The sequence below is a fragment of the Uloborus diversus genome, chromosome 5 (assembly GCF_026930045.1).
Source record: "Uloborus diversus isolate 005 chromosome 5, Udiv.v.3.1, whole genome shotgun sequence".
NCBI lineage: Eukaryota > Metazoa > Arthropoda > Arachnida > Araneae > Uloboridae > Uloborus > Uloborus diversus.
In genome coordinates, this window is record NC_072735.1 from 35,065,791 (window position 1) to 35,090,817 (window position 25,027).

Here is a 25,027-nt window from a genome sequence, read left to right on the forward strand (position 1 = left end):
TCAAATCTAATCAAGCCTAAAATTAAATTACTGCACGGCACAGTAGATATAAACTAATATTAAAATAGTAACTACAAAATCTTATAATAACCCACAAAATATTACGATATATTTGTCCAATTTTGAAAGACGTCTCACAATGTTGAACAGGATTTTTTTCAGAGCTTCCGCAATGAATGAAGATAAAATAATTTTTAATCGATAAAAAAATATTTTAAAATAAAAATTTTCGACTCATACAAGGTCCGGATACTAATGTCCAGGACTGATGTAACTGTGGAGGAACGAAAAGCCGGAAGATGGCGCTAATGATTGCATGTTGAAGAGCGCTTTTTTGCGCATATGCAATGCAATCGGCGCTATTCTGAAGTAAGTGGTTATTGTGGAAAGGCGCATTAAAACGTAGCTCTTTAATTCCTGTTGTCGAAGTTAAAATGAAGCAAATAATCAACATTAAATGTTTCAAATTGGACAAGACAACTGCGGAAACCTACGAAATGTAAAAATAAGTTTACGGGACGCATGTGGCGAACTTATCGACAACGGTGACCCTGCGTTCCTTAAAACAAAATTTGATGTTAATTTTTTGCTCAATTTTCACTTCGACTACAGGAATTTCAGAGCTACGTTTTAATGCACCTATCCATGGGAACCACTTACTTAAAAACACGCTCTTCAATGTGCAATCATTAGCGCCATCTTCCGGCTTTTTGTTCTTCTACAGTTACATCAGTCCTTTAAATTAATAGCCGAACCTTGTTAAAGAACCGAAGAAAAAATACATATGTAACATTAATGACGAGTAAAAGTTTAGCTGTGAATTTGTCATTTCTACCAATAGTTCTCATCGAAATCTTTTTTTTTTTTTAAAGTGCTTGTTTGAACAATTATTTAGGCGACAACTAATCAGTTTTTGCACCTTTCGACAGTTAAAAGTTCGAGCTATTTAGAGCTAGACATCGATAGTACTTTGAGGCGGGACTTCTGATGAGTCCTCATAGGTATAGATAAAAGCTTGAGGATATCAAAGTAACTGCCAGGGTTGCCATTCGTCCCGGATTTCAAGGGACAGTCCCGTATTTTGAAAAATTGTCCCGCGTCCCGGGGAACTTCCATACGGGACGGCTAAAGTCCCGTATTCTAGTTAATAACAATATTGTACAAAATGAGACATTATTTTACGGGAAAAATATTGAAAAAAAAAAAAGGTTAATAAAGAGCAATAAGAAAATCAAAGAGTAAAAAGTTCCGAGACGGCTGATTCAATAGTTAACCCCCCCCCCCCCCGCCCCCTCTTGACTCTTACTAAAGCCTTCATTGAGTAATATTTGGCTTTACGATCAGTTTCATCATTTTCAACCGACAGTATTAACGTTAATTTTGAAACAAAGCGGTCAGTATATACCCTACTTAGAAGAGCAAAAGAAAAATTTACTTAAGTCAGGGTGTTTAGCTCATATAGTTAACACTGCATTTCTCCATGCTGTTGTTGCTTTAGAAATTGATGTCAAAACTATTGTTTTAAAAATTTATTCACATTTTTCTAGATCTGCAACTAAGCGGAATGACCTGAAAGAGTTTTTTGAGTTTGCTGACCTAGAGTTTAAAAAGCTACTAAAACATATCCCGACACGACAGCTAAGCTTAGCTCGTGCTGTAGATCGACTCATTTAATCTTGGTCTTTTCTCGTGAATTATTTTATAAGCGAGGGAGAATCTTTCCCTAAGCCCCTAGAAAATCATTGCTTTCAGTGAAGAAAGTGCAGCTCAAACATGTGAAACCAATAAGTTTGCATTAGTTTTCCATTTTCTTAATAATGTGTCTTCCGTTTTTGAAGTTGCCAGTAAAAAAACTTCAAAATGAATCTACAACTGCAGCTGATAACTTTATGATATTATGACATATTTGGTAAAAGAGCTAGAGAGCAGATTTGAAGTTAAGTTTTATGAATCGTTCGTCACTAAAACATTAAATCATCTAGACGGTAGAAAAATACAATGTCTGACTGAGGGATACCAGAAAGGTTTTGAAACTGCTCTGAGTTGCATGAGAAAGTGGTTTGATTTCATAGATAAAAATCCTCTTTTAGTTTTAAGACCAATGACTTTAATGGATAAAATAGTTTTCTGACTTGTCAGTTATTGTAGAACAATTACATATTGAAAATAAAGTATCAATAGATGATCTATACGATGAGTTTTCAACAATAAAGAAAGTGCTTAATAGCTTAGTTGCACAAAAAGATATGAATGAAGGCGATAAGTGGCAAATGATGCATTAAAATTATTTTACTCATTCAGATTTCTCCATTGACTGGTATGGCATTAAAAAAACAAGTTTTGCAGTACGATTAATTGCATTACTATTTCAGATAAAGTAGTAACATTTAACAAGAAAATTTTTCGATTGCCCCGTTTAACTTATAGCGAACGCAAGTAAAAAACTAATTAGCACCTTTTCCTTTCAACGTCGCTATGTTTACTGAACTTCGTTTTATAGCTTGCTTTATTCTTTGAGTTAGAGTTCCTTCAAAAATGTGCTCACCCATAAACATACTAAGAGAAATCTATGGAAAGCTATTATGACATGGTTGTTTATCACTCTTTAAAAATACATAACCAATGATTGCTCTCAACCTCAAAAATATCCCCCCCCCCTTTTCACTCCTCGAAGCCTGTCCCGTATTTACTGTTCTCAAATCTGGCAACCCTGGTAACTGCCCTAAAATGAAGCTATCACATTGAGAGTAAAACACAATTAATACTTGTAAGTTTTCTCTGCAGTTTCAAGATAGATACCGTGGAAAAGGAAATGTTTTTACTCAAGCCCGTCATTTCGAATTTTTCCGGGGGGGGGGGGGAGACGTGTATATAGTCAATGTAAATTGTTCAAAAATCACACCTACTTATATGTAACCCGAATATCTGCGGAATACGGTGGCACTGTAACCGCGGATATACGAAGTCGTGGATAGTCCGCAAACTTAAGTTAAAAAATATGGCAGTGTATGCAATATTTTAAAAATATCAATAACAGTAACATACATTTAAACTATAGCACAATTAACAGTGTGTAAAAAAAGCGTGTGAAAGTTTTAAAAAGATCGCTCATTATTGAAAACGGATTACATACATACGCAAGCAAATCGTGCAACCAGATTACCTGCAACAGATGAAACTAGATTGCACCAAAAAACGCACAGAGGAGGAATAAATAAATTTTTCAAGGCCGGTCCAGTCACTCGTTTACGCGCATAAGTAATGTAGATCTATAATTCAGTAAGTACGGTGGATCTAAAAATTAATAAGCAGTGTGGATTCAAAAACCAGATTTTGGTGATCTGGGAAGGTTTGGTGTCACTGGAAGGGAGGGGGAAGAATGTCTAAACATTGATTTTGCTCTTGTTACATTGAAATGACATTCAGAAATCTGCATTCAGTTAATCATCGCCGGTTTTTTTTTTTTTTTTTGAAAGTGTAAAATGCCGCGCTTATAATCGAGAGTTTACTAAAACCTTGAGGGGGATTGACCCCCTAAATGACGGGCATCTTTTTATTCTTACAGAATTTTGTGTAAGAAGTCATTCTAATTGGATGTAAAAACTAAGCATGCATGAAAGCAGACCAGTTACTAGATTATGCCAAGACTACTATTAGTAATGAATGAATTTAGAAAACTACAGTTCATGTTAAGCCTGACGATCACTTGATAAGTAAACAAAAATAAGTTATTCGAAGAAAAATCTGGTTTATCAATTTTACGTCATCTAATAATAGCTAGTTAAGTGACACACCTTCTGTATTAATATCAGGGCTGCCTCAGTATGTTCTTTCTTGCAATCATCTGTTAAATAATTGAGTGACCAACACGCGAAAATCATACTAAAGTCAGCACTATTAATTTATTAATGAAACATATTTTAAACACTACAGCAATTTAGCCAAATAGCTCGCAGAAGCAAAAATCTTTAGAACTTCCGGAAAACATTAATTTATTTCATTCGTTGCCAAATGATAAAAGACTAATGACGAGACTGACACACGCCATCTAGCGGCTAGAATAGGCAACCTCTTTACACTGATACAGTGGCCGCCGCTTATATCCATAAATCCCGTTTGTTCTAAACAGTTTTGATTCCGTAAAGCGGCTGATTCAATAAATCAGTTGATTCAATTATCCGGCGTCCACTGTATTTTATAGTTGGAACAATGCTACTCTGGTAGCGTACATAGTCAGGTTTTCTGAGGCCGTCACAATGTTGCCAAGTTAGCTTTGCTCCAACTATAGTTAAATTGTGACATGGTTGTTTTCTTAAATCAATTTAGAAGGAAAAATAACAGACAGAAATGCTTGAAACTATTGATCTGTTCATCTTAAACAGCCATTATTATCTACTACTAAGTACAGTTATTTAAAAAAAATTAGTTTAAGCCTAGTTGTGAAAGGTGTCATCCAGATGAATGCTAATCAAGAATTTGAAAAGTGAAGTGATTCAGTGCAAACTTGTAAAACGAAATATACTTGGGCAGCTCTTGTATTCTGTTATCGAGACAACAATATTAAATGCTGGGATCAGGATTTTTGTAGTCTTCACAATCCTGCCAGCGTGCCAGCTTTGCCCCAACTGCAGAATAAGATGCTATTGATATTCGCTAAACTTTTTTTGGACAAAAAAAAAGAACCAATTGTACTTTACACCGTTGCTTGTTACTCCTCCTCGTCATTTCTTGGAAAACTCCTAGAAATTCCACTACATTATCCTAACGTGGCATATTCAAGTTTCAACCGATCTGGATTTTACGATGTTGAGAACCTTTTTATTCGAAAGCCACGTTTATGCAGTTGAGACTCTCGATTTTACAAACCTCTAATTTACGAACACTTACGATTTCACAAACAGCTTTCTGATTAAAAAATCTTTGCTGTAGTGCCAAAGAACTTAATTACATTTCGGGCGACTACATCATTCCCCCCCTCCCCCCAACTAAAGACTATCTTTGGGGTTGTCCAGAAATGATGTCATACTTTTTTTTTGTTCGGCATTTTTGACCCATCATCCGTTTGTCACACTTCATACCCTCCCCCTCCCCATCTCTTTGTCAGGGTCGACGAGAGTTCATGTCAACTTAGTCAGAAACTAGAGGCTCGGAATCGGAGTAGTATAAATTTACAAGTTTTATGGGGAGGGAGGGGGGGGCTGGAGATCAAAGTGACAAAGGATACAATTTGGCTCTCGGCTGATCAGTTCTTCTCTCGTCACATGTCACTATTTTTCAAAAACATATCCTTGTAAAAATGCTTGATGTCACACTTCCTGTTACCCCCCCGCCCCTCCTCAAAGCGTGACATTATTTGTAGACCAGCTAGTATTCGAAAGATATATTTTCTTGTCTGCAAAGCTTTGCAGATATACGAATTGTAGAAGGGTAAAGTGGTCACTCACGCCCCCCCCCCCCCCAAAAAAAAAAAGTTATATAGTACAAGATCCGTTCTTTTTCCTACTCAAAACTGACTTCAATGAGTACTTTATTTTTTATCCTAAGAAAATCTTAACGTGCGATTGTACACTAATTTTGGAGCTTACGATTCTGGCTTCTCTGCTTCAAATTATCGCCCAAGAGTTGTCTTTTACTTCAAACGTGCACGAATTTTCCAATAGCTCTCTCTCTCTCTGCTCTTTTAACGGGCGAGACCTCCCTAATTAAAGCCCGTATAATGAAGTGTCAAATCTCCGGACTTGTTTTGTTGCCATCATTTTAATAAACGACACCACGCGCCGGCTGTTGCGAAGCAAGTAATTCGGCGCCGTTTGCCACTTTTGCTGGAGATAATTAGTTTCCACAGGCTTCCTTCAAAGGTGGGCTTAGACAAAAGGTCCTCCCCCCCCCAAACACCCTTTCCCGCACATTTTCTTCAGCTATGGGGCGAAAAAACACACATACACACAACAGGCATAGGTACGTTTGATTTTGCTTGCAGCTGCCACGTAGATCGGGGCTAATACGTCTGGCAAACGGGAAAAAAAGTGGATACATTTTAATTACGCTGTTTAAGACGGATAATTAGTTACTCACAAGTTTGACGAGTGAATGGGGAGTGAGGTTTTTGTTGGACTAGTTTTGCAGGGCGTGTGTGGTTATTTTTGCTGAAGCGCCATTGAAATTGCTTTGCTTATATGCATATGAAACGGTATTTTCACTAAAGTTTGAAAGCAAGTTAAACTGTCTTTTTTTTTAGCAAGTTTAATTATTTGAGTAGTCTCTTTAAATCTTTTTATCCGAAATATTAAGTTTAATTACATAAAATTATTTTTTTAGATCTGAGTGTTGCCAAAAGAAATTTTAAAAACGAAGTATTTGCATTTTTAACTAATTTTGTGCAATCCTCTGAAAGCGGCTATGATTTTTCAAAATTTAATAAAATTTCCAGAAAGTAGAAGTTTAAAGAGTGAAGCTTCGGAGCTATTACGAAAAAAAAACTTCTCCCTTTTCATTATTATTATTATTATTGGTAAAAGTAAGCAATAGGGTGGAACGAAAAAACTTTTTTTTTTTTTTTTTTTTTCAATTTCAATGATGGGCAGTGTGGAAAAGGTGCCATTGATATAGCAAAGTGCATATATAAAAATTTGAACTTTTTTGGATAATTTCTTGATCTGAATCAATTGCATTGAACCGTTTGACAAATTGCTGTTTTTCTCTCTATTTTAGCAAAATTAGTATAAAAAAGATTTTTCTGTTGTCGATGATAGGCATTGCGGAAAATGCGACATTGTTACCACCTAATTATCATTAAAAAGTTTTGAGGCGTCTGGTATAATTCCTTCTTTTTCCGCAAATGTGTAGAAGTATTCAAAATTTCCTGTTTTTCTAATGTTTTAATAAATTTTGTTAAAATAATGTTTTCGCCATATATATTTAAACTAATTGTGTAGTTTGTGACATATGATGCATTTTAGACGATTGAAAATTAGCTACTTATTGCTTATAAATTTTAAAACTGGAAATATGTCAACTCTGTGCATTTCTGTCTGCTTTGCTTTCAAAACCAAGGCAAAACTGCCCAGAACTCACCAACAAGGGCTAGATGTACAGACAATATTTGTCCGTCCTCCCAACAGTGTTTATTTACAGTTTTAGACAATAAAAGCATTTTTTACGTTAAATTTCGTCATTTAAGCGCTCATACTTCAACTACAGCTTGCTTTGTTAAAATCATATCTTCCTTCATGGCCCTTTTCAGTTTCCGTCACTATTCGTTTCAGATATACAGTAAAACTTGTGAAGTTGACCACCTGTCTAAGTTGACCGATTTTTTCAGGCACGGAATTTGCCCTTATCATATAAATCAACCTTTGTAAGTTGACCACCTGTTTAAGTTGACTACTAAAGTAGTGCACCGCAAGTGATCAACTTACACAGGTTTCACTGTACTAATGTTTATTTCAGTTTCTTCTGACAAAAGACACTTCCTGGTTGGAAGTTAGCTGATATTGTTTAAGAACCCAATTGAATAGAGTCTACAGCAAAGTTTATACTGCCGTGACCGAGTAAAGGGCAGTAACCACAAATTTTACTTTTTTTTTTTTTTGCATTTTTGTCATCTATTGTACTTTAGCTTTATTGTTCAAGTTTGCTTATTTGGTTCCCGCTGAATAAAATACGTCAAATTCCAACATTTCCCTATTGTTAGTTTTGAATCCAAAACACGTTTCTTCAAATATCTCGAAAACTTATTTCTGCAGATACTGCCGTTTACCAGGCCCACGGCAGTACAGTCCTCAAAGGGCTCTAAGTTATTAATCAGGGGCGCTCATCTTTCCTAAAGGCGACGGCACTTCCCATAATACAAACCCCCCTCCTCCCTCATGAACGAGAGCCTGGTAGGCCTCCCTGTATTAATTAGTATTTCAGACGCTTAAATTTCAAATATCTTATTTCAGACTTAGAGTTAATAATCTTTTCGCTTAATTTATTATACTTTTCACCATGAAGCATGAATTAGGTTCAAAAGCACCCACTAGAAAAAGCCCCGAGACAACTATTTTGTAAGTAAAATGTTTCGCATTTCCACACCATAATCATGTTGAATATAATTAAATACATTTTCGCTATCTATGTATAAAATACTGCTACAAGATTAAAGGAATTTGGTTTGCAGTTTAACAAGGCAGTAAAAATTATAGTTGGATTATTAATTATCGCTAATGAGATAAGCTGTGGCGTCGTTTTATGTTCTCTGGATGCTGATAATTGAAATCTCTTAATGAGAGGACACTTAATTATGCAAAGTTAGGGAATGCAATTAAAACAGAGTAAATAATTTTTGGCTAATGACCAATGTGAAGCTAATTCGGAATCTTTTTCCGAAATTGAACGTCATTTAAAAGCAGTCGCAGTGCACACCTCGCGCTTTCAATTCAAAAACGAAATGGATACTTAATTCGGTGCATTAGCTCTTTTGTTAGCATTAGCAGAAATGCTGTGAATATTTCTTATTGAGGGAGAAGTTTTAATTATTTTTCGGAGGGAGTGAGTGCGCTTGGCACAAAACACGCTCACTAAAAACCGAGGTACTCCGTAATTTACTGAAAAAAAAAAGGATTTCACTTATTGTTTTGACAGACAAATAATACAAGTTTGTCATTATCACAAACTAGAAAACATCCGTCAAGGTGTAATGGATGAAAATTGCTTCTACATTTGAACGAAGCAATTGCCTGTTTGGTGATATTTTGATAGTTGAAATTTTAACCCTTATTCCAAAGTGATTAACCCTAAACTCCCGTAGATAGCGTTCATTGTTGCTCACTGTTTCGTTTCTTCCTTCTCGTAAAATGAGTCTGACCACGGATTGTATGGAAAGACAAACATCTGTTTTACAGTCAGAAATGGACAAATCTATTATTTTTTAGCGATGTCAGCTTTTGCAGAAGCAGAGTCTCATTCAAATAAGCGGAATACCGGCATCAAGTTTTTACTTTTCCCCCTTATTCACATAGATTCGTCTTATCTGGACGTTTGAAAATTCCATGCAATCCGTGGTTGGACAGTAAGATATCGGATCCAGCTCAGATTTGTCAAAACAAAGCCTTTCTCCCGCATGTCAAATATTACTGAAATATATTTTCAAATTATCATGCCGTGGCTTGAGTTTCTTAGTCGGTGACGTCAGGAGCGTTACTCTATCAGTGAATTCGCTATTATATATAGGAGGCTTCTCGATGCGACTCTTTTTCGTTACTCTGCAGCTAGTGGTAAATCAGTTCCCACTTGTTCAAGATTTGCCAGTTTGCCAGTATGTTTGTTTTCATTGGTCAAATTTTGTAAAATGCAGATTTTGTAAAGGATCAAGTGCACGCTCCATCACATCTGCATTCTTTCCTTAAAAAAAAAAAAAAAAAAGAAAATTAAAAAAAAAAAAAAAGAAAAATTAATTTGAATTTTGACACCTTGAATTCAAATTATGTTTTTCGCAATCGCGAGTGTGTGTGTGTGTGAGGCGTGTGTGGGGGAGGGGGGGTATGTGTGTGTCTGTGGGCAGGCATGAGTGTGTGGGTAGTTGTGTGTGTATGTGTAGGAGTCTGTATGTGTGTGAATATGTTTGAGTGTGTTTGTGTGTAAGTGTATGTATGTATATGTGTGTATGTGTACGTGCGTGTATGTATGCGTGTAAGTGTAGGATATTGACGCAACCTGGAGACTTTGCTCGCTAGAGGAGCAGCATCTTGAGGCGGCCGGTCGACGGTGGTGCTGCAGAGGGTGCTGGTGAGAAAATAAAATCATAGCACATGAAAACAGTCAAATGAAAGCAATAAGCAATCGTGATTGCTCAAAAAAAAAACTGCACTGCAATTAATTTGACGGACAGGAACAAGATGCTACAAATCTGTGGCAAGAACCGATTCATCGATGGGACATTTGCAGAGTAACGAAAGAAAGTCACATCGAACATTTGTGGTACAGGTATACTTGGACTATTTCTCTATCTTACAACAAGACAAAGTATAAATTGCATTCAATAAATCATTCTTTGTTGGCCGCGTAATTTGTAGCATAGACACCCTGTACAATGTCTCTAAAAAAATTATATCCTTTTCAATATAATTTTTCCTTCTAGGTTCCAATTGGGTGCTGTGGCGTGGAGAAAAGTGTAAGTTTAACTAATTACTATTAGACACAGCAAGTGCTTAACGTATTCCCGCATACAATTACTGTAAAGACGTTTGCCACGTTCATAACATAAAACCAGATGTAATGAGTCTAACAAAGTCTTGTCATCCTAAACCGGAAAAAAAAAAAGAAAAAACCGTTGAGACGTTTACTTATTTTGGTGGGATCCTTCTAATACTTTTGTTGCTGCAAGACTTATATCAATATTCACTCGGTTGGATTGAACTACAGTGAAACCTGTGTATAACGATACTGTCTATAACATTTTTTTTTTTTTTTTTTTGACCGCAGCAAAATGTCAGCATAAATAATCAAACTGTCTATAACGATAACCTGTCTATTACGATATTTTTTTAGGTCCTAACGGTATCGTTGTAGACAGGTTTTACTGTATTCAGTTTCATTCAATTTCCTACAGTTTGATATTCAAAGCACATGGAGACAAGTTGCATTGAACTGTTATGAATGACGTAATGTTAGCGCATTCCACAGTTCATAATTACTTCGTTTTTTTTTTGGGGGGGGGGGGTGCCATCTTGAAAGTCGTGTGCCTGTGAGAGCAGATGATATTTCAATTTAAACTTGGTGTATCTAATAGCAATCAGCAAATTTACACCTCTCTCCATGCAACAGACATCTAGAGAAAAAATAAAGAAAAGGGTACAAATATTTTTTGGACATTCTGTATTTGATAAATTTACAAGAGGCTTAAAAACGTTCTTAAACCTTTGGGGAACTTTGCGGAAGACTTCGCTTTGCATGCAGCATAAGTAAAACTGCTAAAAGAAACGCACAACATCAAATAGAGTGAAAGGCAACGCATAATATTTACTGTTATGTCTTTCGGGACAGTAGTTGGACACAAATGTTGTTGCTGTTGGTTTGTCTATGGATGATCTAAATTGGGCCCAAGGTGGTCCAAAGAGCCTTTGCAATTTCAATGCAATTGTCGTCATAGAGATCTGCGTGTGAATTCTCAGTTATCTGTTGCAGCTTCCTTTGGATGGCAAGGTAGGAAAATATGTGAGTTGAATTAAGTGTACACTTGGAGACACAGTTCTGATACGTTATTGGGAAGCCCTTTTGGATTTTCATTCCTCAGTAATGTTTCGTCCTAAGTATTGTTAGACTCCTTGCAATGATTCTATTGATAGTTAGTTCGTAGACTTGATGTTTCGTCTTGATTGTTTTGTCACTGAGCTTAAATATTGCGACTAAGCTATTGTCATTTAGGGTGACATGAGAGGATGAATCTGTGTTGAGGTTTCTTGCCTTCTTAGCCAAGATATCGGCAGCCTCATTTCCTGCAATGCCAACATGTGCTGGGATCCATTACATAAAACAATTCTTATTTAAGTTGAGAATATGGTCTAGCGAGCTGTATATGTTCCGAACGAGAACCAAGATATCGGCAGCCTCATTTCCTGCAATGCCAACATGTGCTGGGATCCATTACATAAAACAATTCCTATTTAAGTTGAGAATATGGTCTAGCGAGCTGTATATGTTCCGAACGAGTCGGAAACAGCTCTTCTCAATTGCCTGTAGAGAAGCCTTAAATCGGACGCAAATGATGTTTTTGTATGAAATGTATGACTGCAATTAGATGCGCTTACTGTTGCAATGCAAATCAATCACACCCACTGCGAAGATTCATCTATTCCATTTAGCCATGCTCCGTATGACAGTTTACCAACAACTCATGGTTCTCTGGGTGAAAATAATTTTTAATGTTGGAATGCTTGATTACCAATCAGTGAATGATCTTTTCTTAGCATAGAACAAACTGACAAAGGGCCTGCATTGGCTCTCGGCTGCCTTGCAGGAAAGTTGTACAAAGATACAGTGAAATCCCGTTACAATAAATACCAATATACGAGGTCTGTCCATTAAATACGCGGACTGAGGCTATATAAAAACTTCAATCTGCAAAATTTAGACTATGTCGATTTTGTTCCCCCTTCAAAGTACTTTTCATTCGTTGCTATACACTTATTCCATCTTCTTTTCCACTATTTAAAACATCCTAGGAAGTCCTCGGCAGTTAGGCTCTTTATTTTCTCGTCGTTTCTAGCTTCGTTGTGTCCGAATCTTTCCAGTGATATCCCCTCATCACATTTTTGCATTTAGGGGATAGGAAAAATTCGCAGGGGGCGAGATCTGTCAAATAAGGCGATTGAATTTTTTGCCAGAAACTGGCGAGCAATCAATATTGAATGTGCAGGTGCATTGTCATTGTAAAAGATCCATCCATCGCCTTGAGTCAAATTTGGTCTCACACGACGCACGCGACCTCTCAAACACTGATTGATTATTTAATCCGTGATTTCTTCAACTTCCATTTTCGATAAACAGTAAAAACAGGGACACCAATGCTAACATAACTAGCACCATACGCACAGTTCGCTGCTTTATTTCACAGACCTCGCACATCGAAAATTCGTTTCAACGAAATTAACTTTCTATCCCGGTTTAATTTCCGTTGCAGAGCTTGAATTTCATTTCAACGAAATTTTCGTAACAACGCTAATCGTTTAATATGGGGTCAAGCTGACACTTTTCTTCACATAATAGAGCAACATGCCTCAGACCAGCTATTCTCAATCGGTGGTCCGGCGGACCGGCAGCAGCAGAAAAATTTGACCAGTCCTCAGAGATTTTTGTGCGTCCACATTATAAACAATTTGTACACTCTGAAAAAAAAAAGTTAGTAATAATATCCTACCCTGTACGAATTTTTTTACGTGAATTTTGTGCTCGATTTTCATTAATTTCTTTAATGTTTTCAAATGTTTATTTACGTATGTATAACTGTTGCAAATATTATTTATTTTTACATTTAAATATTTTTTGTGAATTAAAATTTTTTTTATGCCAAGAAAAGTTTTATCTCACACAATTGTTAAAAAAAACTCACCGGTCCACAAACTTTTTTTACGAGTTTGTAATGGTCCCTGAGTAAAGGGGGTGGGGGGGAGAAAAACATCACCGGTGCGGCATTTTTTGCAAAGCTTCAAACGTTCCACGAGTCGGTTTTTTTTTTTTTTTTTTTGAAACAAAAAAACTTTACCAGACCTCGAAATTTTTCTTAAATTTACAACAAACTACCTCAAATATTTCTTCAATGTTGAATTTATAATCTGATTAGACAAATAAAGAAAGAACAATTTTCATACAATACTTTACAAATAAAAACAAACTTTTTAACGAATAATGTTGAAATTACAATCTTCATTCCATAAACAAATATTTTTGCTTTTTCATTAATCCCAAACGAGGGAGGGGGGGGGGGGAATTAAAACATGAAATCAAATTTAATAAAATAAATAAAAGACTTTATTGATTATTTATAGGAGAAATAATTTTGACTGAATAAAAACCGACTAAATTTTATTTATTTCTCATTGGGGTCGTTTCCAAAATTTTAAAAGTATTTTTTTCTGAAAGAGCATGCTTAAAACCATAGGACCTGACCATTTTTAAAACAATTTGTTTCAGTTTAATATTTTTAAAAAATTACTTAAATCGGCGCGCTTTCATTGTTTACACTTCTGTCGTGTGACATCACAAATGATGAAATGCCATTCAATGTTGCCATTCACAGAACAAAATATTTAATTCGCATCTTTACTCACGTGCATTGGCAACGATATGGTTGATAGCAAGCATAGAGCGCAATTTTAATTCGCTGCTTGATTATCATAACGTGGAAACGCAATAGAAAGATGGGGCCAAAGAGCATCATTTGTGACGTCAATGAGACTACACCTTGCTTGAAAAATCGGACATTTAAAAAAATTAATTAAAAAATAACTGTTGGGAAAAATAAAGTATTTTCTGGATCCATGTTATTATTTTTGCTTATTCTATCAATTTCAGTGACTAGAAGTTTTACTTTTGACTGAAGGAAACAACCCCACTACGGCAAACTCCCGGAATTGGTTGGCACAAGTGCCGCGGATGACAAAAATCGCGGATAACTGCAAAAAGGCAAAATTAGGGACAAATAAGGTAAAAATTGTCCTTCTTCGGTAAAATATATACAGTACATTAAAAATTTTCTGTATATTTGCACAAAAGAAATTAATATCAATAAAGAACAAGAAAATGTAGGATTAAAAAAGCACACAAAATAGATGAATTAATAAAACAAAAACAACCGAGTTTAAATTTACAATTTTCGGACAAAAAAAAAAGTTGCTCTTGGTATTTGCTTTTTGCTGAGAAAATATATGTTTCCGGTAGTTGATTGAATCGCGGATAATCCGCTCGTGGATAATCGGGAGTTTACTGTACAATAGAATGTATGTGTTATCGTTAAAGTATATAATGCAGTTATTTTATAGAATACCTAGTTATTCCATGAAATAACTGATCGTGTCCGTTAAAGTGTGGAATGTGTTATTAATTTGACACTTTAACTAGTTATTCTATGAAATGACTAGGTATTCTATAAATTAACTAATGATAGGCAATTAAAATGAAAAAGAAGCAATTTAATCTAATTTATGCAGCATATAAATGGTATTTATGGAAACGTACCATAAAATCATTTGTTACAACAAGGATTACTAAAGTGACACTTTGAATTCAAAGAACATTATTTCTCAACAAAAACTGGCGCCAACAAGCTTCACAAGTTCTTTCCCTATGGCCTGATATAATTCATAAATGCATTAGGGATGGAAGGCAAATATATTTGTCGTGCAAGATATATAATATAGATTATTTTACACTTTAACGGGCTGCAAATCGTTATTCTATGAAATAACTAGTTAAACCGTGAAATACAAGAGAGCTTTACACTTTAACGAACATGATCAGTTATTCCATGAAATAGCTAGGTATTCTATAAAATAACAGATTTCATACTTTAACGGTAGCATATACTTTTTGAATAATTCCGTGTCATCCTCTTACTAGTAGCAAAATCATGTTTTTAATTATATCTGAAAAATCTATTGATTCATGCAAATACAAATGTAACGTTTTCTGTAAAGCAAATTTAATTGCAAGAAGCTCAAAGTGTATTAATTCTTAGTTAATGCATTCTGCCTTTTTTTGTTACCTGACAGATTCATACTATTCAAAAAAAAAAACACCTATTACTTTTTTTTTCTTGTAATCATTGCACCACTTTCCTGGCTTGAAAAGCCATAAACCTCAAAGTTAAAACATCAAGAAAAAAAAAAATAAACCTGTGAATAAAAAAAGAGCCATTGGCCGGGTTTCCCATTAAATAGATAAGGAAAACCGCAATTTATCTTCCAGCTCATACACAACATGGAAACGTGATAACAACTCCGGTAGTTTTTTACCTCCTTTTTACATTTTTACCGTCCCGGACGGAATTTTTCATTTTAAGCCCCCACTACCCTTTGCTATCGTTCAAAATCCGGTGATGGTCCCATATATTACTCACTATCTCCACCCCATTGTTCCTTTACGAGCCTTATTAACGCCGCCGATAAGCTTTAATTGCTATATCTCCAACCTTATCAACGCCATTATAAGGCGATTAGTTCAGCGGGAAAATCGAATTTTCGGTAGGGGTTTCGATTTTTCTGAACTACGATATATTTTTTTCATTTTATTTATTAATTTTTTTTCCTGCTATCTCTTTGACTTTAGTTTTCCGTTACGGTTATTTTTCTTTGCTTTAAAATAGTGTTGGAGAAAAATGTACATTTTTTTTAATGATACTTCATAGTTCTGCACGGAGTTTTGGATCGATCAAAAGTTCTGGCAAAAGCAATACCATTAGTTATCGCGTAGTATTATTTGGAATTGTTAAAACTTTTTGCATAGGTGCTAGTCGGAAAAATTTCGTTAAAGATAGTGAAAAAACAAGAGAAATTGCTAGTGAGTGATAATAATCGCTTATCACTTGTTGTTGATGCTTGTTTTATCTATGCACCAGTATCCAGAACTTGTCCTTTTTTCATAAAATAATATGCAAGGAATTTTTTGCATTCTGATTATTTTCCACGATTTTTTAAAAATTATTATTATTAGTTATTATTAATGTTTTGCACATAAATTGTATATGGAAAAATGCTAATTTCTTTTGATGGAGCTTTTCTCAAATATTTATTTTTTAAGTTTTTGCATACATGATCAGCATTTTTTAATTCCACTACAAATATTTCCGCTATGCTATTGTCCGTTTTTCACAAGAAGGCGGTTGATTCCTCCCTCGTCACGTGGGATCCGATGTTTTCGGCAGAAGGTATGTTCGAATCATAGAATTTTGTTGCAAAAGCAGCGATTTTTAAAATGAAAGAACAACTAAAATGACAACAGATAAGTGATGCAAAGGACACTAAGGCTTTTTTTGCGCATTAAAATGCACGCCCAAGTTAAGGCATCATACTTGTGGTTAGACGACGGGAGGCTCCCTAGCTTTAGCTGAAAAGCCTTCGGGTGCAGCAGGGCGGGGAATCTCGATGGGTACCGACCACCCCCGCGTAATGGAACTCTGTGTTCAAGGGGGCGTGGCGAAGTGCCTTCTCATGAAAAACGGACAATACATGCAAAGTGTTATTTCTAAAAAATACTTGGAAATAATCTTTGGTTTTGTGTAAAGTCTTTCTATTTTAGCAACTCAGAATAGAGTAAACACGGCTGGGGGGGTCGGAGTCGGACTGATTTCGGGGTAAAAGAGTCAGAGTCGGGAGTCAAAGTTTTAAAATTCCAAGAGTCGGAGTCGGTAATTTTCCCTCAAAATCAGTAACTATGCCAGTGCTTGCGGAGTCGGAGTCAGAGTCGGTTTTGGGATGAAGCAGTCGGAGTCGCTGGCGCTACAATTCCCGGAATCGGTCATTTTTCCTCCGACTCCGCCCCCCCCCCCTCTAGACTTGGTTATACAAACCAACCAATTTTGCTTTGTTTTTAGAAACAAATTGCAAGGCACATTTGGAAAAAAAAATAATGCTTGAAAAACGCTGAAAGCAGCATTTGTAGAATACAAGGGAAGGAGGGGGGGGGGAGAATTCGTTTCTGACAAATTTTCACAGCATTTTATTATGATTATTATTTTTTTTAAGAAAATGTACATTTGCAAACAGTTGGAAACATAATCTTCTTAACTAATAATAAAGCTGAAAATCTCTCTGTCTGGATCTCTCTCTGTCAGGAACTCTGTGACGCTCATGGCCGCTAGACCGTTCTGCCGATTTTCATGAAATTTGATACAATATTAGTTTGTAGCATGGGAGTGTGCACCTCGATGTGATTTTTCGAAAATTCGATTTTGTTCTTTTTATATTCCATTTTTAAGAAAATTTTACCGAGCAAATTATCACATCGTGGTCGAATAAATTACGAAATTATCATAACGTAAAACCGTAACATGGGCAAGCAAATGAATTAGCCAATTGACGAGAAATTCATCATCCATTATTTGTGAATATACAGGCGAACCAAAAGACCTTTTAATTTTCTACTACGGGCAAAGCAGTGCGAGTACCACTAGTTTAAGAATAAAAACAAAAAAGACATCCTGTAGTTATTTAAAATCGCAAATTTTCTTCTTAATTTTAGAAATCATAAGCATTCAAGGGGAAATTGAAATTTATTCAACTTTTATGACAGAGATCTTTTAGTACTGTAAATTGTTCTTCCGACCCGTGGAGATATTTACCCGCCCGAATCAAAATATTTTTCTCATTCAGAAAATAAATAAATAAATAAATGAATAAATAAATAAACAAATACAATAACAGTTTTCAGGATATTTTTTACGATAATTTTATGATTATTTTTTGTAATTTTCCACGATTTTCCCCAATTGCTCATTCATATTAACTGAAATACTTATTTGTCTTAATATTTAATCATTATTGTAAGTAAGTTATAATAAACTCTTACAATTACATATGTTACAGATGCCGAGTTCTGATGCCTAGGGTTCAGAATTACATGTAAAAAAAGTTTCTTCTAGGTAACGGGACACCTCTCAATATTTTTTAGACTTGTGGATAGCAATATACAGGAAGAATTTTAGCTTCCTATTTCAACTGAAAGAGGGTGCTCAACTCCCTCCCCCCCAAATGGGGAGGAGGGTTAAAAAAGTTCAAACAATGCTATTTATAATAATATACACTAGTATTATGCATATACATTGCAGTAAAATAATTATTTACAAAAAAAAAAAAAAAAACTGGGGAAATTAAATGTTTCTAAATTTGTGGCATTTTCTATACTACGGCTAATGTTAAATTAAGGGGGTCATTGAGCACTCTCTTAAAATTTGAGTAAGAAGCTAAAACTGTTACAGTTTAACACTATTAGTAAGTCTTAAAAAATAGAGGGTGTCCTGGTCTCCAGATGGAAAAAAGGTTTTTTGAACCACCCTATCCCCCTATTGAAAAAAACCGCTAAATTTTCCTACAAAATTTTTCTAGCCCGTTGAGCAAAAGTGGCTGAAAAAAAAAAAGAAAATCTAGAATGCGGCTATGTTCTATTTCTATACAGAAAACTATTAACACAGCGATCAAGAGAACTAATTACGCAAGTTAGCATCACAATTCCCCATGCAGCATTTATGACAGCGATTTTAATGAAATAAAGACATTATATTTAATTAGAGGAATTTGGGACCAAGGTACAATATAACATCTTTTTCAATATTTCCCATATACCTTATTATAAAAGTCGCTAAAATAACTTACCTTTTTCAAAATGAAAAAGTTGCAAATTTATTTTGAAAGTTACAATATATCGAGATAGAACAATGTATTTTATAATAAAATTTGCATTGTAACATTTTCTTTTATTTTTGGTAGTAAATTTGTGCTTTCAGGAAAAAAAAAAGTGGAAATTTCTAACTTTTTTTTTCATGGAGCAAAGTGAAAACAAAATATTTTTTTGATGAAATATTTTCAAACTGATTATTGAAAATATTTTTGATCAAATAAATGAGTACGTAAAGTGGGGCTACTTGGCCTCGAAATTTCATACTTCTTGCGAGTTTTACACTGAATGCTTTGTTAAACTCATAATGTGAACTTATAACCTTGTTTTTACCATTTTTCAGACGTTCTGTTACCACCTAAAGCCTTTTTTTAAACAACATTTTTAACTCTTTATATTTTTTTCTGTTTTTAAAAATCGGGTTCAAGTAGCTCCGCGCTGGGGCTACTTGGTCCCACTCAACAAATCCATTAGAAAAAGCAGTAAAACAGGTGGTGGTATCAAGAAGGACCGATGATTTTGAAAAATGAACTCAAAACGTACATTTTAGTGAGCAAACTATTTATATAAATTGCAGATTTTTTGTATAAATCAATGTAAAACAAACGTACACGTAAAAACATATTTTTAGGCAAACATAATTTCACAAATAGAAACATAATCTAATTACAGCTAACACCAATTGAAATGCTCACTATTTAAACATTAGAAGGAATGAAAACCTCTCAATTTAATGGCTTGGGTGGATTTTTTTTTTCTCTGATATTATTTAATGCCCCTGCTATTCCTAGCTACTAAATACTACAGGATGCCTAGGCTTGTTTTGTGAACGATCTTTTAATTTCCTTTTTCGAGATGACGTACATAAGTCAAAATGGGCTGATGGCACTCTTGAAGACATTGCTTCGGAATTAGTTGAATCTGGACATAATTGTAATTTTTCCTTTGAAAATCCGCGTTATTTCCTACTTCAAAGGGTTCTCGCTTACTTTCGGACCCTTTTTATCCCCAGATCTGCAAAAAACGGGTATAAATCGTAACTAGTCTCTTTATTTTAAAATATTACAAAACTTACTTAGCATTAGTGAGGAAATGTGGTTTGGGGCTGTTTGAACGCTGGGTTCAAGTAGCACCATTTTAAAGAAACCAGTGCACTTTTACTAACTTATATTAGTTACTGTGTTAATTATATAGTTATAAAACTAAAACGCTGATATTTTATTAAGAAACTAGTGGTACCCGCACGGCTTTGCCCGTAATAGAAAAATTAAAAGGTCTTTTGGTTCGCATGTATATTAACAAATAATGTATGGTGAATTTTGTCGCCAATTGGCTTGTACCCATGTTATGGTTCCACGTTATGATAATTTCGTATCTCGCCAATTGGCTTGTACCCATTTTACAGTTTTACGTTTTGATAATTTTGTAATTTACTCGTCCATCTTATAATAATTTTGTTCTTAAAATTGGAATAGAAAAAGAACCACATTGAATTTTCGAAAAATCGCTTCGAGGTGCACACTCCCATGCTATAAACTAACTTTGTGCCAAATTTCATGAAAATCGGCCGAACGGTCTAGGCGCTATGCGCGTCACAGGGGTCCAGACATCCTCCGGATATCCAAGACATCCAGACAGAGAGACTTTCAGCTTTATTATTAGTAGAGATAGAGTGCAAACATAAAACGATTTTGACTTTGATGATATCAGATGCTTTCATGAACTTACATGTGAATGTTTGCAGACACAAAAAACAACTGTTTGGACAACTTGCAATCATAACCTCAATCAGAAAAAGAAGGGAATAGCAGAAACGTTGTTTCGTGCTCCAGCTCCTATTTTGTACTACTACCTGTCATGGAGAAAGTTTTTTAATGCATAAGCATTGAAATATACAGGGTGTTCCGTTTTAACTAGTGATGTGCCGGATCATTAAAAAAGTAGATCCGCGGATACGGATACGGATCATTAGTGTCAAGATCCGCGGATACGAATACGGATCTCAAAATGTTTTTTCTCAATTCAACTATCCAAGTGCAAAATTTGTTACGGAAGGTATTCCCGTCAGAATAATGGCAGTTTCTTCAAAAAATGTCAACTGCGGCAAAAATATAATCAAGACTATGATTTACTCTTTAAAGAAATCTCCGTTAAAATTGAGGGAGAATTGGAGGGAATGGGTCAACGCTGCATTAATGCTTAGATGGAATGCGAAAAATTATTTCTAGCTTACTCGGTAGATGTAGGATACAGGAGCAAGAGTGTAAAGCTGCTACTGGACAGGCTAGAAATAATTTCTCCCATTTTATTTCAGCATAAATGCAGCGCTGACCCATTCCACCGAACTTCACCGACCGACGAAATACAGAGCAGGGAACACCTTTACAAACAGTAAATACAGAATATAGTCTCACTTTTTTCAAAGGATGCCGAGAAAAACAAAAATGAAGAATAACAGAAACCCCAAATCAATAACAAAAACTGATATTAAATTAAAAATTAAAAAAAAAACATGTCCCTGAGAGCCGACCTCATATTAAGATGAATTTCGCGGGTCAGAACACACATTTGTTAACAAATATGAACTTACAGCAGGTAAAAATTTTAAATAATTGAGCTTTTACTCCTTATCTTCCGACAATGAAATCGCTACTAATCACGCGTATAAAAGCTTAGAATTGCATTTAAAATTTACTTAACAAGATTATAGCTCCTACTGTATATAAATTGGAAGTTTCAAATAAATATCAAACGCAGAAAACTTCACTCTTTCAATTAGGACCAACATTTTTAACGTACGGGTAAATTTTTACTACCATAATTGTGAAAAAGTTAAATTGGTTTTTAATTAATATCTCCGGTAATTAAAGTTCTACAAAAATGAGGCCAAGCTAAGAACACTTTCGATCAAGTCACTTTTTGAACGAAAAATGAACTATCAAAATAGGTTCATCTGTTTAGGAGCTACGATGCCACAAAAAGATACACTGATACACATTTTTAAAACTTATTTCCCCTTCCTTTTTTGCAACGGGGGGAGGGGGGAGTACAAATGGGCTTCTGAAATGATACCTTATAATTTAAATAGGGAATAAAACCTAATTTAAACTGAATTTAAGAGTCTTTTATTCAAATATTTAAAAATTTTTAGAATAGAAATGATCCGTTTAAGATCCGTCAAAAAAGTAACGGATACGGATACAGATCTTTATTTTCCCTCGGATATCCGCGGATACGGATACGGATATCCGGAACATCACTAGTTTTAAGCTGCAATACTTCTATTTTCGCAACCGTTTGTCCTAAATGCATACCTCCAGTTGCAAAAATATTCAAAATCAGATGCAAGGTTAAAATATGAACAGTTTGAAGCAAACATAAAAATGAGTCAGATAATACAAAATTTAACTTTTTATATGGGCCCTAGGTCCCCTAAGTTCAGGGAAATAACCTCCATTAAAAAATAATTCTAACACAAAAAGTTTGACATTAGTACGACGAATATTCACCTATTCACCGAGATATGAAACGCAGCGTTTTGTGACTTACACCACTTTACACTCGCAGTCAATAACACATTTTGGGGGGAAATATAGCAGTTAACAAGGGTTTGAAATTATGCATACTGCATATAATGCGGTTTTTAAATTATTGAGGATTTTTAGTGTGTTTTTGCGTATCATGGCAAAAAATTTGCATTTATTTTTGACTAGTAATGAAAAATCTTAATGCACTCTGTTTTTTTACTTCGACAACCTGTCTGAAATTTCTGAAAGGGTGATTAGTTCCAATCTGATCTTCTATATGGTCCCTTAAAACTTTAAACTCTAATATTTCCTCGAATTTTGGTAACACAAATGTCAAATTTTTTGTGTTAGTAATATCTTTCAATGGAGATTATTTCCCTAAATATAAATTGAGGCACTGAAGGCCCGTATAAAAAGTTAATTTTTTTTATTTTTTTTTTGACTCATTTTTATTTTTGCTTCAAACTTTCAATATCTTAACTTTGCTTGCACCATATTTTGAATATTTTTGCAATTGGAAGTATGCATCTAGGACTGACGGTTGCGAAAATAGAGGTCTTGCAGGTTAAAACAGAACACCCTGTATAGGACCAGGACGGATTTAAAGTACTTTTTCTCATGGGTTCAAATAGTCCCTGGAGGCTCAAGTAGCCCCACTTTGAGGTAAATGAAAAAAATAATGAATGAATATATCAGCGGTCGGCAACTGGCGGACCGCGGTCCAGGTCCGAACCGCGCAAGTTCAAAAAATGGACCACCAAAAATATTATGAAAGTAAATTACACACAATTAAATTATTTAAAACAAAATTAATGCAGGCAGCAATATCTTTAGACACCACCTTTATTAGTTTCTCTAGAATTTTAGAAGTAATTGGTGACTGATTCAAGTTTTTATTCAAAACGTTTTAATGATTTATATTAGAATATCAGGGTTTTTTCTGGACTTTGATGAAATTTTTTCAAAAGTATTCGAAGCCTAACCAAAATTACTTGCCTAACCCTGGTATAGATGATGGAAAAAAAATGAATTAATTAATTAAATAATGAATGAGAAAAAATGAGCTAATAAAATCGTGAACGAATAAGAAAATAAGTGAATGAAAGAATAAGAAAATATGTGAATGAATGAATGAATAAATAAGTGAGTAGGAATCTAATAATGAATGAATGAATGAATATGCAAGTGGTTCAATAACGATTGAATGAGTTAACGAAATGAACTGCTTCGCTATCCCACGCATGTGCGAGTACTTGACTGGTTTTACAAAATATTTAAATTAAAAATGAGCTTAATATTACATAAATAAATATTGCACTGAATATTAGTAGATCTTTTTAAAATGTTGAAAACATGAACTTCATCATTTTATAAAAATAAAAAAAAGAATCACTATCCCTCGCATGTACGAGTACTTGACTAATTTTACAAAATATTTAAAGTAAAAACAAGCTTAATATTAAGTAAATAAATGCTGCTCTGAATATTAGAAGATCCAAATTTTAATTTAAAATTTAAAAAACAAGAACTTTGTCATTTGATTAAAAAAAAAAAAAAAAGAAAAACATATAACACTATGAGTATCAGTTTTCAAAAATTATTTACAATATCATATGCTTAGATCTTCAGAGGAAACTTTTTCATGACTGACATAGATTATATCTGTTATTACATACTTAAAATATTATATGATAGGTGGCGCAAAAAAGAGAGCAATTTTTTTCCTCCATGTCACTTTGTCTCACATTCCCCTGTTTAAAGATTCAAACAAAAAACTGTGAATCATACATTAATTGCGAGAATTCTCCTAAGAAAAAAACTTTATGCAAGCAAACTTGTGAGAAAAAAAAGGCGAAAAACATATCGACGAGGATGCATACTTAAAATATTACAGGATAGGTGGCGCAAAAAAGAGAGCAATTATTTCTCCATGTCACTTTGTCTCACATTCCCCTATTTAAAGTATTCAAACTATAAACTGAGAATCATACATTAATTGTGAGAATTCTTCTGAGAAAAAAAAGTTTTGTACAAGCAAACTTGTGAGAAAAAAAAGCAAATATCATATCGACGAGGATGGGATTCGAACCCACGCGGGCAGAGCCCAATGGATTAGCAGTCCATCGCCTTAACCACTCGGCCACCTCGTCCTTATAATGTGAGTGTTAAAAACAGTTCCAATGATTGTTATCTGTAATCGCTATGTTTACACAGCTTCAGAGCACGGCGAAGATCAAGTATCATCCGAGTTCTTATCTTAGACGTTTATGACAATTTATCTGAAAACTTTATCTGCTGTTCAAACCGAGTGTATATTACTAACCGCTGAACTGTTCCGGCATTAGGGAGGGAAGGCGTATCGTAATAAGTTTTGACTGAGGTGAAGTTTTATCGTTGTAATTAGTGGTGATACATTAAATGGTACTGCATCAAACACAAAATTTAAGGTGAATTTTTTTCTTCACGATTTCAACAGGTCTCATTTTCCAAACAGCATTGTTTAGTACTTAAAGATATCAGCAAACAAGTGGAATTAAATGACAGATTTCGTTACCTAATTTGTTAGCGATTGACTATATAGTTCAAAAATTATTTATTTTTTTTTCTGCCTTAAAATGGACTAGGTGCAACGT

The 25,027-nt window shown here is 34.6% G+C and overlaps 1 non-coding gene across 1 annotated transcript; it reads right to left on the reverse strand.

Moving 5' to 3' along the window:
• Window positions 1-24,462: 24,462 nt before the first annotated feature.
• Window positions 24,463-24,544, reverse strand: Trnas-gcu (transfer RNA serine (anticodon GCU)). The gene has a single exon. It is a non-coding gene; the product is annotated as a tRNA-Ser (tRNA).
• Between the last annotated feature and the right edge of the window lie 483 nt (window positions 24,545-25,027).